This window comes from Nerophis ophidion, linkage group LG01 (assembly GCF_033978795.1).
Source record: "Nerophis ophidion isolate RoL-2023_Sa linkage group LG01, RoL_Noph_v1.0, whole genome shotgun sequence".
Classification (NCBI taxonomy): Eukaryota; Metazoa; Chordata; class Actinopteri; order Syngnathiformes; family Syngnathidae; genus Nerophis; species Nerophis ophidion.
This window is the reverse complement of record NC_084611.1, coordinates 22,964,053-22,977,801: the sequence shown is the minus strand read 5'-3', so window position 1 is coordinate 22,977,801 and position 13,749 is coordinate 22,964,053.

Below are 13,749 nucleotides of genomic sequence, written 5' to 3'. Positions count from 1 at the left end.
CCAAAAGTTGCGAACTTTATCGTGGATGTTCTCTGCTAAATCCTTTCAGCAAAAATATGGCAATATCGCGAAATGATCAAGTATGACACATAGAATGGACCTGCTATCCCCGTTTAAATAAGAAAATCTAATTTCAGTAGGCCTTTAAAGACAGTCTTTGTGACTCTCAAAAGAGAAAAAAAAAGTGAAAATGACTCGATACCAGTGGTGTGCCGTATATAACCAGAAATCATGATCATAATTAAAGATGAAAGTAATTTTTTATTTACTTTCCCTAAATATCTAAAAGTATTCACATTCTGTCTTCATGTCATATTATACTCTTTCCAGTGCTGTTGTTTTAAGGTTATAGAGTTTTTATCCAATCAGAATTCAGCAAGCTTATGTTGCCATGCTGTACCAAATCTGCTGGAGGCCTTCAGAATCAACAATGGGGCACTTTAAAGGCCTACTGAAACCCACTACTACCCACCACGCAGTCTGATAGTTTATACATCAATGATGAAATATTAACATTGCAACACATGCCTATACGGCCTTTTTAGTTTACTAAATTTCAATTTTAAATTTCCCGGGAGTTTCGTCTTGGAAACGTTGTGTAATGATGACGTGTACGCAAGACGTCTCGGATTTTTAGGAAGTATGAGCGCTGCACACACACACAGCTAAATGTCGTTTGCTTTAACGGCATAATTATACAGTTTTTTTGGACATCTGTGTTGCTGAATCTTTTGCAATTTGTTCAATTAATATTGGAGAAGTCAAAGTAGAAAGATTGAGTTGGGAAGCTTTAGCCTTTAGCCACACAAACACACAGTGATTCCTTGTTTAAAATTCCTGGAGGTGAAACTTTCCTATGGATCAGAGCGTGGTCAAGCCAACATGGATCCCTACCACATGTCAACCAGCAGGTTTCTGTGAGAAAATTGTGGTTAAAAAGTCAGTTCTTACTGGAGAAAAGCTGAGCTTGTGCCGTCCATAGCTGCCGTCGACTCCCCTGAGACACTGCGCGTCAAGACACCCGTGGAGACACCCTTCCGACTATCAGGTACTATTTAACTCACTTAAATACTAGCAACACAATAGAAAGATAAGGGCTTTCCCAGAATTAACCTAGTAAATGTGTCTGAAAACATTGGAATCCGTCCCAATGCAATCGCGTATTTTTTTCGCTATCAATATCCTCAAACACAAATCTTTCATCCTCGCTCAAATTAATGGGGAAATTGTCGTTTTCTCGGTCCGAATAGCACTTTTTGTTGGAGGCTCCCATTAAAAACAATGTGAATATTTGAGGAGCCCCCACACGGGTGACGTCATCGTCTGCGACTTCCGGTAGAGGCAGGGCTTTTCTCTTAGGACCGAAAGTGGCAAACTTTATTGTGGATGTTCTCTACTAAATCCTTTCAGAAAAAATATGGCAATATCGCGAAATGATCAAGTATGACACATAGAATGGACCTGCTATTTCAGTAGGCTTTTAAGTGAACAGACACAAACATTTGACAGATTGATGCCATAGCCAATCAGATCACATGTCAGTAAGGCCTTCTCGCTTTCTAAGGCACATATATATTGTGATGTTATGAGCTCGGTAACATAAGATCTCCATTACCCAGCATGCCACAGTAGAGAAGAGCATGCGCAGTAGCCCCATTTAGGTTGTTGAATGTAGCCATGCCGGCAGCGGGATGTTTTTGATGAGTACGCTGTGGAGTTAACTTAGAGAACCAACACGCTTCGTCTGCAATTTTTTTATGATTACACAAAACACATATTTGCAAGGCCGTTTTCAAGAAGGATATTTAAATAGAAACTACATCTTGTGAGACGGCTTATACGGCGTCAAATGGGTTCTACAAATTGTGAGTCCATATATTTTATATTTTATTCACGTTTAATATGTTTTTTGCCATTTTAATTTGGACGGTACCACAAAAGATATGTTATAATTGCTGATGCAGATTTATTGACTTTTAAATGTGCCAGAAAATAAACCATTTTGTACACCCCCGTCCAAAGGCAAAACCCAGTAACTCAATTTTGGTCAAAACTGAGCTGATAATAATTTTGGAGTTCCTAGGTGATATGCTTTACATTAGTGTATGCGATATTGTAATTTGTTCCGTAAGTAAGCTGTTACGCGCATGGCAGGACCTAGCAACTACCACATAACCGCGTAGATACAACAGAAAAACCTCGTATCTCAGGGGACCAATCTGAGCTTCTTTGTCAGTCGCCTTATTGTCTTTAATGAGACATTTGCACGAATAGGGGTCGACGGTCAACCTGATTATGTGATATTATGGCCCGAGGGGATATTTGGAAGATTGGCCCAGGACGTTGCAAGCAACTTCATTAAATGTATTGTTCTTGATTCTTCCCCTTGCATACTCTTTTGGGCAGATAACTGTGGAGGTCAAAATAAAAACTGGACGCTGTACACGGCTCTTGCCCAATGTGCAAATGCAGAATGGGCCCACCTGAGATTGTGATAAAATATCTGGCGAAAGGGCACACCACGCGTTCATGAGAGCAGATTCAATCCATGGCTCAATCGGCAAGAAAATGAAAGCTCAAGAAAACATCTATACGTTTGATGACTTTGTAGATCTTTGTAAAACAGCATCAAGATATATTGATTTTCCTTTGTTTTCTCAAAATCAGCTAGAAGTGAGTTACTAGGTTTTGCCTTTGGACGGGAGTACACTACTGATGTCGTATAATGCCCAGTAAATGTGTTTCTGTATACCGTATTTCCTTGAATTACCGCCGGGTCAATCTCGTGACATCACGAGTGACACTTCTCCTGTCATCATTTTCAAAATGGAGGAGGCTGATTTCAATACCGGTAATTTGAAATCGCATAAAGGGAAGAAGATTAAGAGCTATTCAGTAGGATTTAAGATCCAAGCTTACATTAAACTCACATTTGTATTGCATACCTTTGGTAAGTGCCAGGGTGAAAAGAGATATTAAAATAATTAGCGCATGCTTACTTTTACCGCATGCCTTTGGTAAGCGCAGGAGTGAGAATAAATAATAAATGGGTTGTACTTGTATAGCGCTTTTCTACCTTCAAGGTACTCAAAGCGCTTTGACACTACTTCCACATTTACCCATTCACACACACATTCACACACTGATGGAGGGAGCTGCCATGCAAGGCGCCAACCAGCACCCATCAGGAGCAAGGGTGAAGTGTCTTGCTCAGGACACAACGGACGTGACGAGGTTGGTACTAGGTGGGATTTGAACCAGGGGCCCTCGGGTTGCGCACGGCCACTATCCCACTGCGCCACGCGAAGAGGTTTTAAACTAATTAGCGCCCCGGCCGCAATTCGAGGAAATACGGTAGTATTTATCCAGCAATGGTCATATGGTGACATAAATGATGGTATTTTGAGAGGTAATCATTGAAGTCGGACTTCACTGAAGGCCTGGGTGAGAACCACACGGCACGCCACTGCTCAATACTAATTCATAACTCTCACACCTCACCGCACTCCTGACCCACTATTTAATCAAGTATGGCATGGTCATTGAGTGAACTATTTCTTATCATGATTTAAGTGGCTTGTCGACGGAAAAATTCACAAGGCACCGCACAGACTTAATCATACTGTGAAATGCTTGGAGTGAATCGTACTGTATGAGAACTGAAGAATATCGGATCATTCAATATCACATTGGATTAGAAGGGGATCGTATTGAAAGTGGAGTGAATTGTATCATATCGTATTGCAGTGCTTATCAAATAGTGGAACTGCTAGTATTCCATCACATGACTTCTCCCCGGAAGTGAAAACCAGTGGTGGTTAACCAAGCCAATATGGCTGTTGTGCAGAAAGCAGCGGCCAAACTCTCTGAGCACGCAAGGGGGCCTTGATCTTCCTGCAAAAAGCAGATACGAGCAAAAAAATAACGCTAAGTAATGAAATAGATACAAAAGAATATTGGTCGAGTGATATCAAGGATTATCCGTTGGTGGTGTTTTCAGACATATCTAACTATCTTGTGCTCCAGATGTCATTCTACACAAAAAAACAGATGAAAACTAGGAAAAGCATGGAGCTCTAAAATCTCTTTTTGTGTGGCTGGGCCATGGAAATTGGTATCGTAAGACTCTCCCGGGTAAATATGCATCATTTTTGCTCGGGTAAGGTTGCATTTCATGATTTAACTTTGCGTCTTGCTAAGACTCATCCATTTAAACAAACTACGGCGATATAGCACTCGACATGACTGCATATCCATGTAACAAACTAACAATTACTGAATCATCATCGTATTTGATTTTTCTTCTGTCTTGTCCCGGTTGCTTTGTTGGGTCTGCTCCTGTCTCTGGCCATACTCCCCTCACCCCAGCAGACGATGGCGTGGCGCACCGCAGAGGCCACCACAGTGTGTGTGGGTGTTGAAATGATATTTTGTTTGGTTGCTTGTCTACGCATGGTGCAATCATGTGTGCGCAATGTTTACGATTGGTTAATTATTTTATTGTTGTTGTTTTACTTTTGGAGCAGTATGTAGAAATGGCACTGCTTGAGATGCAGCTGGTTGCATCTGCTCTACTCTTTTAATGTCATATGTGTTCTTTGATGTGTCCCTCTTACACTGTGCTATGGATATGAGGTTTTTCATTCCCTTGGCCTCAGTCAGACCCCCTCTCCAGGGGCCAAGGCTTAGACTGAATATTGTATTCTATTCCTCATTAAAGGGCCAACACAGATTGACAGACACCATTCACACTCACATTCACACACTAGGGCCAATTTAGTGTTACCAATCAATTTATCCCCAGGTGCATGTCTTTGGAAGTGGGAGGAAGCCGGAGTACCCGGAGGAAACCCATGCAGTCACGGGGGGACATCCAATTCCCACACAGAAAGATCCTGAGCCCAGGACCTTTGTATTGTGATGCTCACGTACTCACCCCTGTTCCACCGGGCCGCCGTGCGTCATCCATCCGCTGAAGTGGCTGCGGGTTTCATCAGCTCTGTGCTCCTGAAATGTATTTTATGTCCTTTGTGTCAGGAACTACTGGTGACGAACCCCAAGATGCAGAGATGGCAGGCGTAGCGCAGGAAAACTTTAATGTGAAAATGCAGAGAAAACAGGAACCAGCATACAGGGATCAGGCCACAGACAACAGGATACAATCATCAAGCACTGACTGGAGGGCTAGGCAGGCTTAAATAGTAGCCTGATAGCCAATTACAACTAGCTGTGCCGGGCTGCCAATCAGAGACAGGTGAGGGAAACGAGTGCTCAGGGAGACATGGAGGAAATGGAACCAAAATAAGAGCGCTGACAGGAATCAAACACAAACACAGAGGGAAACCTAAACATAACCCAACTGTCAGTGACAAGCTTGACATTTTGTGTTCTTTAAAGTTTCCCCCTTGTTGTCATACCAAGATGGCACCACATATGGCCAACATGGTTCCGTGCTCAAATTCCTTGTGTGTCAAACATACTTGGCCAATAAAGCTGATTTTGATTCTAAGAGTAATTGCATCGTGATGTGTATGACAATGTTCCTGGAAAGATTGGTTGAACTCCAAATTAAAATTATTCTACTGTACTAAATCAGATCAAATCAAAGTATATCTATATAGCCCTTAATCACAAGTACCCTCGAAGGGCTGCACAAACCTCAACGGCATCCCCTAATCCAGGTGTGTCCAGGGGTCGGATCAGGCCCACGGGACGAGTTTGCTAAGTATAAAAATTAACCTGAAATTTTTGAATGAAAGAAACAGCTGTTCTCAATGTGTCCACTGGAGGTCGCAATAGCAATTCTTTGTATCTTTGTAGATGATGCAAAATAAATCACATGTTAGTAGACCGGTAGAGGAAAATGATCAAACTACATTATTAACATACTGTAATTGGATTTTGATTTGATTTTTTTATCTTGATAGATTAAAAGTTAATACCAATAAGTTGACTGATAAACATTATCACATAATTTATTCAGAAAATATAAATAACGACAAATAAAGTATGTATACTATTAACCCCAACAGGTAATTGTACACAAAAACAACATTATGATTCGTACAATTTCAGAATGTGCTTGTTTTATTTTTAAACAAAGAAAAAAATCTCAATTCGTCTTTAATTTTAAGTTATCGTGCCGTGATTTTGCTTGTCCGGCCCACTTGGGAGTAGGTTTTCTCCGTGTGGCCCCCATTTCTAAAATGAGTTTGAGACCCCTCCCCTAATTTGAAACCCACATCCGAGAAAGGAAAAACTCCAAAAGCCCAAAATGGAGAAAGGAAAAAACCTTAGGAAGGGACCGGCTGCAATGGATGCCAAGAGGGTACAGTTATTGAATTATTTACTTTATCGCCCATATTTTTTAAAGATATGCTGTTTGCTTGCACCTGCACAAACTGTTAAAATGACGTCACATGGCCCAACAATAGACACTGATGTATAAAACAAATGACACTTCGTATTAAAGTATTGTTCAATCTCCTTTTTATGTGTACTTCAAATCCCTGTGATGACTATAATGATGCATTTAATGTCCCAATCTGTGTTCAAACAGATGCAAGTGAATGATCAGCAGTGTTAAATAGCACATTCTGCAGCAGTGCTTGAAGGCAGCGCCTTCTTTTTTCTTTATCTCTCCTTCCTCTGTGATCACTGCAGACAATTTCACCATGTTATAAAGAGGGAGACTGTTAGTGTGTGTGTGTATGCATGTGTGTGTGTGTATGTGTGTGTTGGTGTGTGTGTGTGTGTGTGTGTTACATTAGATTACAGTATGTAATTGCCACGAGAGCGACGGGTGCAGAAATGCAATTAAACCTCTGCTGGAGGTTTGCAGGCATTCAAGCGACCTTGATGCAAAGTAGTAATCACCGGGTCAAGCATCCTCACACATTTTGGCTAATGAACATCCAAAATATGTAAATAGCCCGCAGGATCAATAAGGAAATGCCATCTGTCAAAATAAAACTGTCCTGTTTCCGTGTGAGCCTGCAGCTTGCGTGCATCAACACATAAACAAATGGGTATTCATCTGAGGTATTTTTGTTGGAAAATGAATACACAGAGGTTGTGGTTGACACTCCTATACAGAAATGAGTGATATTTTCCTGAATATACAATAGTTTATGCTGCTCCCGCTCGCACACAGCTCATATATTGTCACACCCCGGTGAGGGAATTTTTGTCTTGTTTTTTTTCTGTGTTGTTATTTGTATGTTTTACTTTGAAAATCAACTCCTCTTGTTTCAGATCACGGGGCCTTCTTCTTGTGTCACCAGACCAGTCTGACGTCATCCCTGACCCTTGACTGTTTCCACCTGTTTCCCATTACCCTCATGTTCCATATAAGCTCATGCCTCCCCTTGTTCTGTGCCAGATCGTCTCAAGCTTTCGTGTCCATGCCTTGCCTCTTCCCACGTCTACTCCCTTGGAACAAAGAATCCCACGCTGTAATTTTGAATTTAAATTTTTCTCCTCCTCAGAGCGACCCTTGTAATTTAGCCTTTGTTCAACCGAAGTGGTGAGTTTGGATTTTTTCTGATAACCTTTTTTCCCTAAAAGTTTTTGAGTGATTTTTTTGTTTACCTTTATTAGAGTAGAAATTTTTACAGTCATTTTTGTTCTTCCACCCATTGGAGCGTTTTATGTTAATTTTTCATAGTAGATACGGCACTAATTATAGTTTGTCTTTTTGTTGGTATTTTCCTCCTTTTTAGGATTGATTTTTGGTTGATCCCTTTTTGGAACTTTTTCCGCTGACAGTTTGTTTTTTTTATTCATAAAATGCGTATTACTCTGGCTCTGGAGGTTTAAGAGTTTTTCAAAATAAAAGCTTTACTAAAAACTTCATTTCTGCATCTGAGTCCACTCCTTAATCCAAGCCTCACATATATCACTTTCATGCAGAATTTCGGCACATTCATGTTCCCACCCTTATATTTGTGCAGAAATAGTTGCAATAAATATGTATACCACACAAATACAAATCTTTACAATTGCAACACATTTTAACTGCCAAATTACATTTACCATGAACGCACATTGTAACATTTGGATAGTGACAAGCTTGTGTTATGTTGTGTCTTTCCTAAGAATAGCGTCAGTAGATCACTTTTTATTTGTTGTTGTTTTTCGCGTCACGTCATATGCTTGACAATGGAAATGTGTTATTTGGATGTCATTGAAATATGTTTCTAAAAGTACATGATGGGCTGCTTGCCAGACTCAAAATGGGTTGCACAAACATGAAGACTAATTGAACAAAGATGTTGCAATGGGATTAACTCCATGGATGATATACGCTTTATTCATCTAGGTCATTGTTACAACCTAATCAGTGGCCTAATAGGTAGAGTGTCCAACCTGAGATCGGTAGCATACTTCCCAACCTTGAGACCTCAGAATTCGGAGATGGGGGAGGGGGTTGAAGTGGGTGGGGTTGGAGAGGGGCGGGGTTTGGTGGTAGCGGGGTTGTATATTGTAGCGTCCCAGAAGAGTTATTACTGCAAGGGGCTCTCGGTATTTGTTCTGTTGTGTTTATGTTGTGTTACGTGCGGATGTTCTCCCGAAATGTGTTTGTCATTCTTATTTGGTGTGGGTTCACCCGGATGAGGCATATGAAACTTTTCTCAATATTTTCATAAAACTGTACGATAAGCACTGTCCAATTAAAAAATATGTAATTAAAGACAGCACCGTTAAAGACAAACCGTGGATCACAAGAGGAATACTGAAGTCTTGCAAAAAGAAAAATTATCTTTACAGAAGACATTTAAAGTACAGAACCAAAGAAACTGAACACAAATATAAAACGTACAAAAATAAGTTAACACAAATAATAAAGCACTGCAAGCGAACATATTACTGTAACCTATTAGAACAACATAAAAATAGCATCCAGGGTATGTGGAAAGTTTTAAATGGTATCATTAAAAAAAAAAACATGACACATAAGGAACATCCTAGCTATTTTATAGAAAATAATCTAACTATAAATGACCCTAAAGGGATAACTGATGCTTTTAACAATTTTTTTGTAAATGTTGGACCTAATCTAGCAAATGAAATTGTACAGCCTGAAAATAGTGCAAAATTTAATGAACAAACCATTCAAAACAATTTAGAATCGTTTTTTATTTCCCCCGTTAATGAAAGTGAAATCAAAACAATTGTAAATTCTCAGGAAAACAAGAAGTCAACAGACTGCTGTGACTTGGACTTTTCTCTGATCAAGGAAGTTGTTGATTTTATAGCTGTTCCCTTCACTTATATTTGCAATATTTCTTTTATAAAAGGTGTCTTCCCAAAGAAAATGAAAACGGCAAAAGTCATTCCCATCTTCAAAAGTGGAGATAAGCATCAGTTCACAAACTACAGAACTATTTCTTTACTCTCACAATTTTCAAAAGTCCTTGAAAAATTATTTGTGTCAAGACTCGACAGTTTTATTGATAAGCATCACTTGCTAAGTGAACACCAATACGGTTTTCGATCTAACAGGTCCACTTCCATGGCAGTGATGGAACTAGTTGAGGAGGTAACCACTGCAATTGATAAGAGGGAGTTTGCTGTTGGTGTTTTTATTGATCTGAGCAAGGCCTTTGACACCATTGATCACACATTACTTTTAAACAAAATGCATAGGTATGGTGTCAGAGGTCTTGCTCATGATTGGTTGAAAAGTTATCTTGGTGGGAGAGAGCAGTATGTGCATATGAACAATGTAGATTCAGACAAAAAGATCATAACACATGGAGTACCCCAAGGTTCTGTACTGGGGCCAAAATTGTTTTTACTGTATATTAATGATATTTCCAAAATACTTAAAAAACTCAACTGTATTCTTTTTGCTGATGATACAAGTCTGTACTGTTCTGGGCAAGACCTTGACCAACTCCTAGAGACTGTAGAGATTGAACTCCACATACTAAAGCAATGGTTTGATGCCAATAAATTATCAATCAACCTAAATAAAACTAAATATATAATTTTTGGAAATAGGAAAAATAACATACAGCGCCATATAAGAATTGATGATATGGAGATAGAAAGGGTGTATTCAATAAAATTTTTGGGAATATATATAGATGATAAATTAAATTGGAAACTGTACATAAATATACTTAAGACAAAGATGGCAAAAAATATTGCTATGTTACATAAAATTAAAAACTCTGTGAATCAAAAGGCTCTTATCATGTTATATAATTCTTTCATACTCCCATATCTTAACTATTGTGTTGAAATCTGGGGAAACAATTACAAATCAAACATCAACTCTATATTTTTACTTCAAAAGAAAGCGATTAGAATTGTAACTTATGCGAATTATCATGACCATACCAATGCTCTGTTCATTAAATTAAAAACATTAAAACTGCACGATCTTGTTGACCTCAATACTACTATTGTGGCTTTTAAAGCTCATAACCACATGCTGCCTGGATGTTTACAAGTGAGATTTAAACCCAGAGAGAATCCCTATGACCTCAGAGGTTCAGCTTTCTTTCAGAAAGCAAAAATAAGAACAAGCTTAAAAAGTAGATGTGTTTCTGTTAGAGGAGTTCAACTGTGGAACAGCTTGGATGATTCCTTAAAATGTTCCAGTTCCATTCACACATTTAAAAAACACTTTAAGACCAATGTCTTGAAAAAATATATCACTCTTGAATTAACATTGTAGTTAATACTACGATTAATGTTAATTAAAAATTAAACATGAGATATAAATAATAATAGAAGTACAATTGTTTGTGTATATTGTATATATAATTAGTGCAAAGGTCTTATATGTACACAGGGATATTTCACATGCCTGTACTGTGTATAAAATTGAACTACGTTCATGTTGTTTATGATGTTGTTTATAATGTTGTTTAAAATGTGTATTTATAATATGTTGTGCAAAGGACTTTTTATAACTTTCGGAAGTTTATTTTGTACTTGAATTTGTTTATAGGGTTAGGCGCAATAAGTGTTTAACTTCAGCCTAAACCCTTTCGGTCTGTAACATTTTTCATTTTCAATCTATGAATGTACAACTTTTTATTTTCAATCTATGAATGTACAACTGTTTTTTTTGCTTTGTTGACCATTGACCGAAGAACAATAAACTTGAAACTTGAAACAATGTGGCGCATATTTGTAACAGTGTTAAGGTTGTTTATACTGCCACCCTCAGGGTGACCTGTATGGCTGTTGATCAAGTATGCATGCATTCACTTATGTGTGTGTGTGTAAAAGCCGCATATATTTTATGATTGGGCTGACACGCAGTTTGTGTGGAGGAAAAGCGGACGTGACGACGGGTTGTAGAGGACACTAAAATCAGTTTCTTTAAAGGGGAACATTATCACAATTTCAAAAGGGTTATAAACAATAAAAATCAGTTCCCAGTGGCTTGTTTTATTTTTCTAAGTTTTTTTCAAAATTTTACACCTCCCAGAATATCCCTAAAAAAAGCTTTAAAGTTCTTGATTTTCGCTATTTGCGATGCGACTGTCCATTTCGCTGTGACGTCATACAGGGCTGCCAATACAAACAACATGGCGGTTACCACAGCAAGATATAGCGACATTAGCTCGGATTCAGACTTGGAATTCAGCGGCTTAAGCGATTCAACAGATTACGCATGTATTGAAACAGATGGTCGGAGTATGGAGAGAGATAGCGAAAACGAAACTGAAGAAGAAATTGAAGCTATTGAGCGAATAGCTATTGACGCTATTCGGCCATAGAATGGGTGTACCTAATGAAGTGGCCCATAGCATGGCTGCCTTATAAGCATCGCCGGTAAAATGTGCGGACCAAACGATCAGGACTTTCGCATCTTGTGACACTGGAGCAACTTAAATCTGTCGATTGGTAAGTGTTTGTTTCGCATTAAATGTGGGTATCTAGTTTCAAATTTACATATATCTAGGGTAAATAGCATGTTAGCATCGATTAGCGTAGCATGTTAGCATCGATTAGCTGGCAGTCATGCCTTGACCAAATATGTCTGATTAGCACATAAGTCAACAACATCAACAAAACTCACCTTTGTGATTTCGTTGACTTAATCGTTGCAAATGCATCTGCAGGTTATCCATAAATCTCTGTGCCATGTCTGTCTTAGCATCGCCGGTAAAATGTGCAGACACTCTGGCAAATTCAATGGGGGTCTGGCGGCAGATTTCTTGCCAGTGGTGCAACTTGAATCCCTCCCTGTTAGTGTTGTTACACCCTCCGACAACACACCGACGAGGCATGATGTCTCCAAGTTTCCCAAAAAATAGTCAAAAAAACGGAAAATAACAGCGCTGAGACCCGGTGTTTGTAATGTGAAAATGAAAATGGCGGCTGTATTACCTCGGTGACGTCACGTTCTGACGTCATCGCTAAAAGACCGATAAACAGAAAGGCGTTTAATTTGCCAAAATTCACCCATTTAGAGTTCGGAAATCGGTTAAAAAAATACATGGTCTTTTTTCCGCAACATCAAGGTATATTGACGCTTGCATAGGTTTGGTGATAATGTTACCCTTTAATGCACGCCCCCAATATTGTTGTACGGGTGGAAATCGGGAGAAATTCGGGAAAATGGTTGCCCCAGGAGATTTTTCGGGGGGGCATTGAAATTCGGGAGTCTCCCGGAAAAATCGAGAGGGTTGGCAAGTATGATCGGTAGGCTGTGACTTCAAACCCCGGCCGAGTCATACCAAAGACTATAAAACTGGGACCCATAACCTCCATGCTTGGCACTCAGCATCAAGGGTTGGAATTGGGGGTTGAATCTCCAAAAATTATTCCCCGGCGCGGCCACCGCTGCTGCTTACTTCTCCCCTCACCTCCCAGGGGGTGATCAAGGGTGATCAGTCAAATGCAGAGAATAATTTCGCCACATTTAGTGTGTGTGTGTGTGTGTGTGTGACAATCATTGGTACTTTAACTTTAACATTGTATTCTCGGCTCACAATACGAAGTTCCTGCAGTCCTGGGTTCAAATCCAGGCTCGGGATCTTTCTGTGTGGAGTTTGCATGTTCTACCCGTGAATGCGTGGGTTCCTTCCGGGTGCTCCGGCTTCCTCCCACCTCCAAAGACATGCACCTGGGGATAGGTTGATTGGCAACACTAAATTGGCCCTAGTGTGTGAATGTGAGTGTGAATTTTGTCTGTCTATCTGTGTTGGCCCTGCGATGAGGTGGCGACTTGTCCAGGGTGTACCCGGCCTTCCGCCCGATTGTAGCTGAAATAGGCGCCAGCGCCCCCCGCGACCCCGAAAGGGAATAAGCGGTAGAAAATGGATGGATGGATGGAAATTGGCCCTAGTGTGTGAATGTGAGTGTGAATGTTGTCTGTCTATCTGTGTTGGCCCTGCGATGAGGTGGCGACTTGTCCAGGGTGTACCCCGCCTCCCGCCCGATTGTAGCTGAGATAGGCGCCAGCGCCCCCCGCGACCCCAAAAGGGAATAAGCGGTAGAAAATGGATGGATGGATTGTATTCTCGGGTCATTGAATGGATCGCTGTTCGGTTTTTCTTAGGCCCCGTTTACACTAAAGTTATCCAGGGTAAATCACACCTAACCTTATCCGTGTCCACACACACATACAATGCCACCGTTTAAGACACCCCCCCCCCACCCCCCCATCTATCCGCGGGCGCAACGCGACTTAGTAAGCTTGTGCGGGGGAAAAACGTCCACCTGAGCGTCCATCTGCTCTCCAGTAGATGACTTTACGTCACTGTGACGTTATTTCAAAGA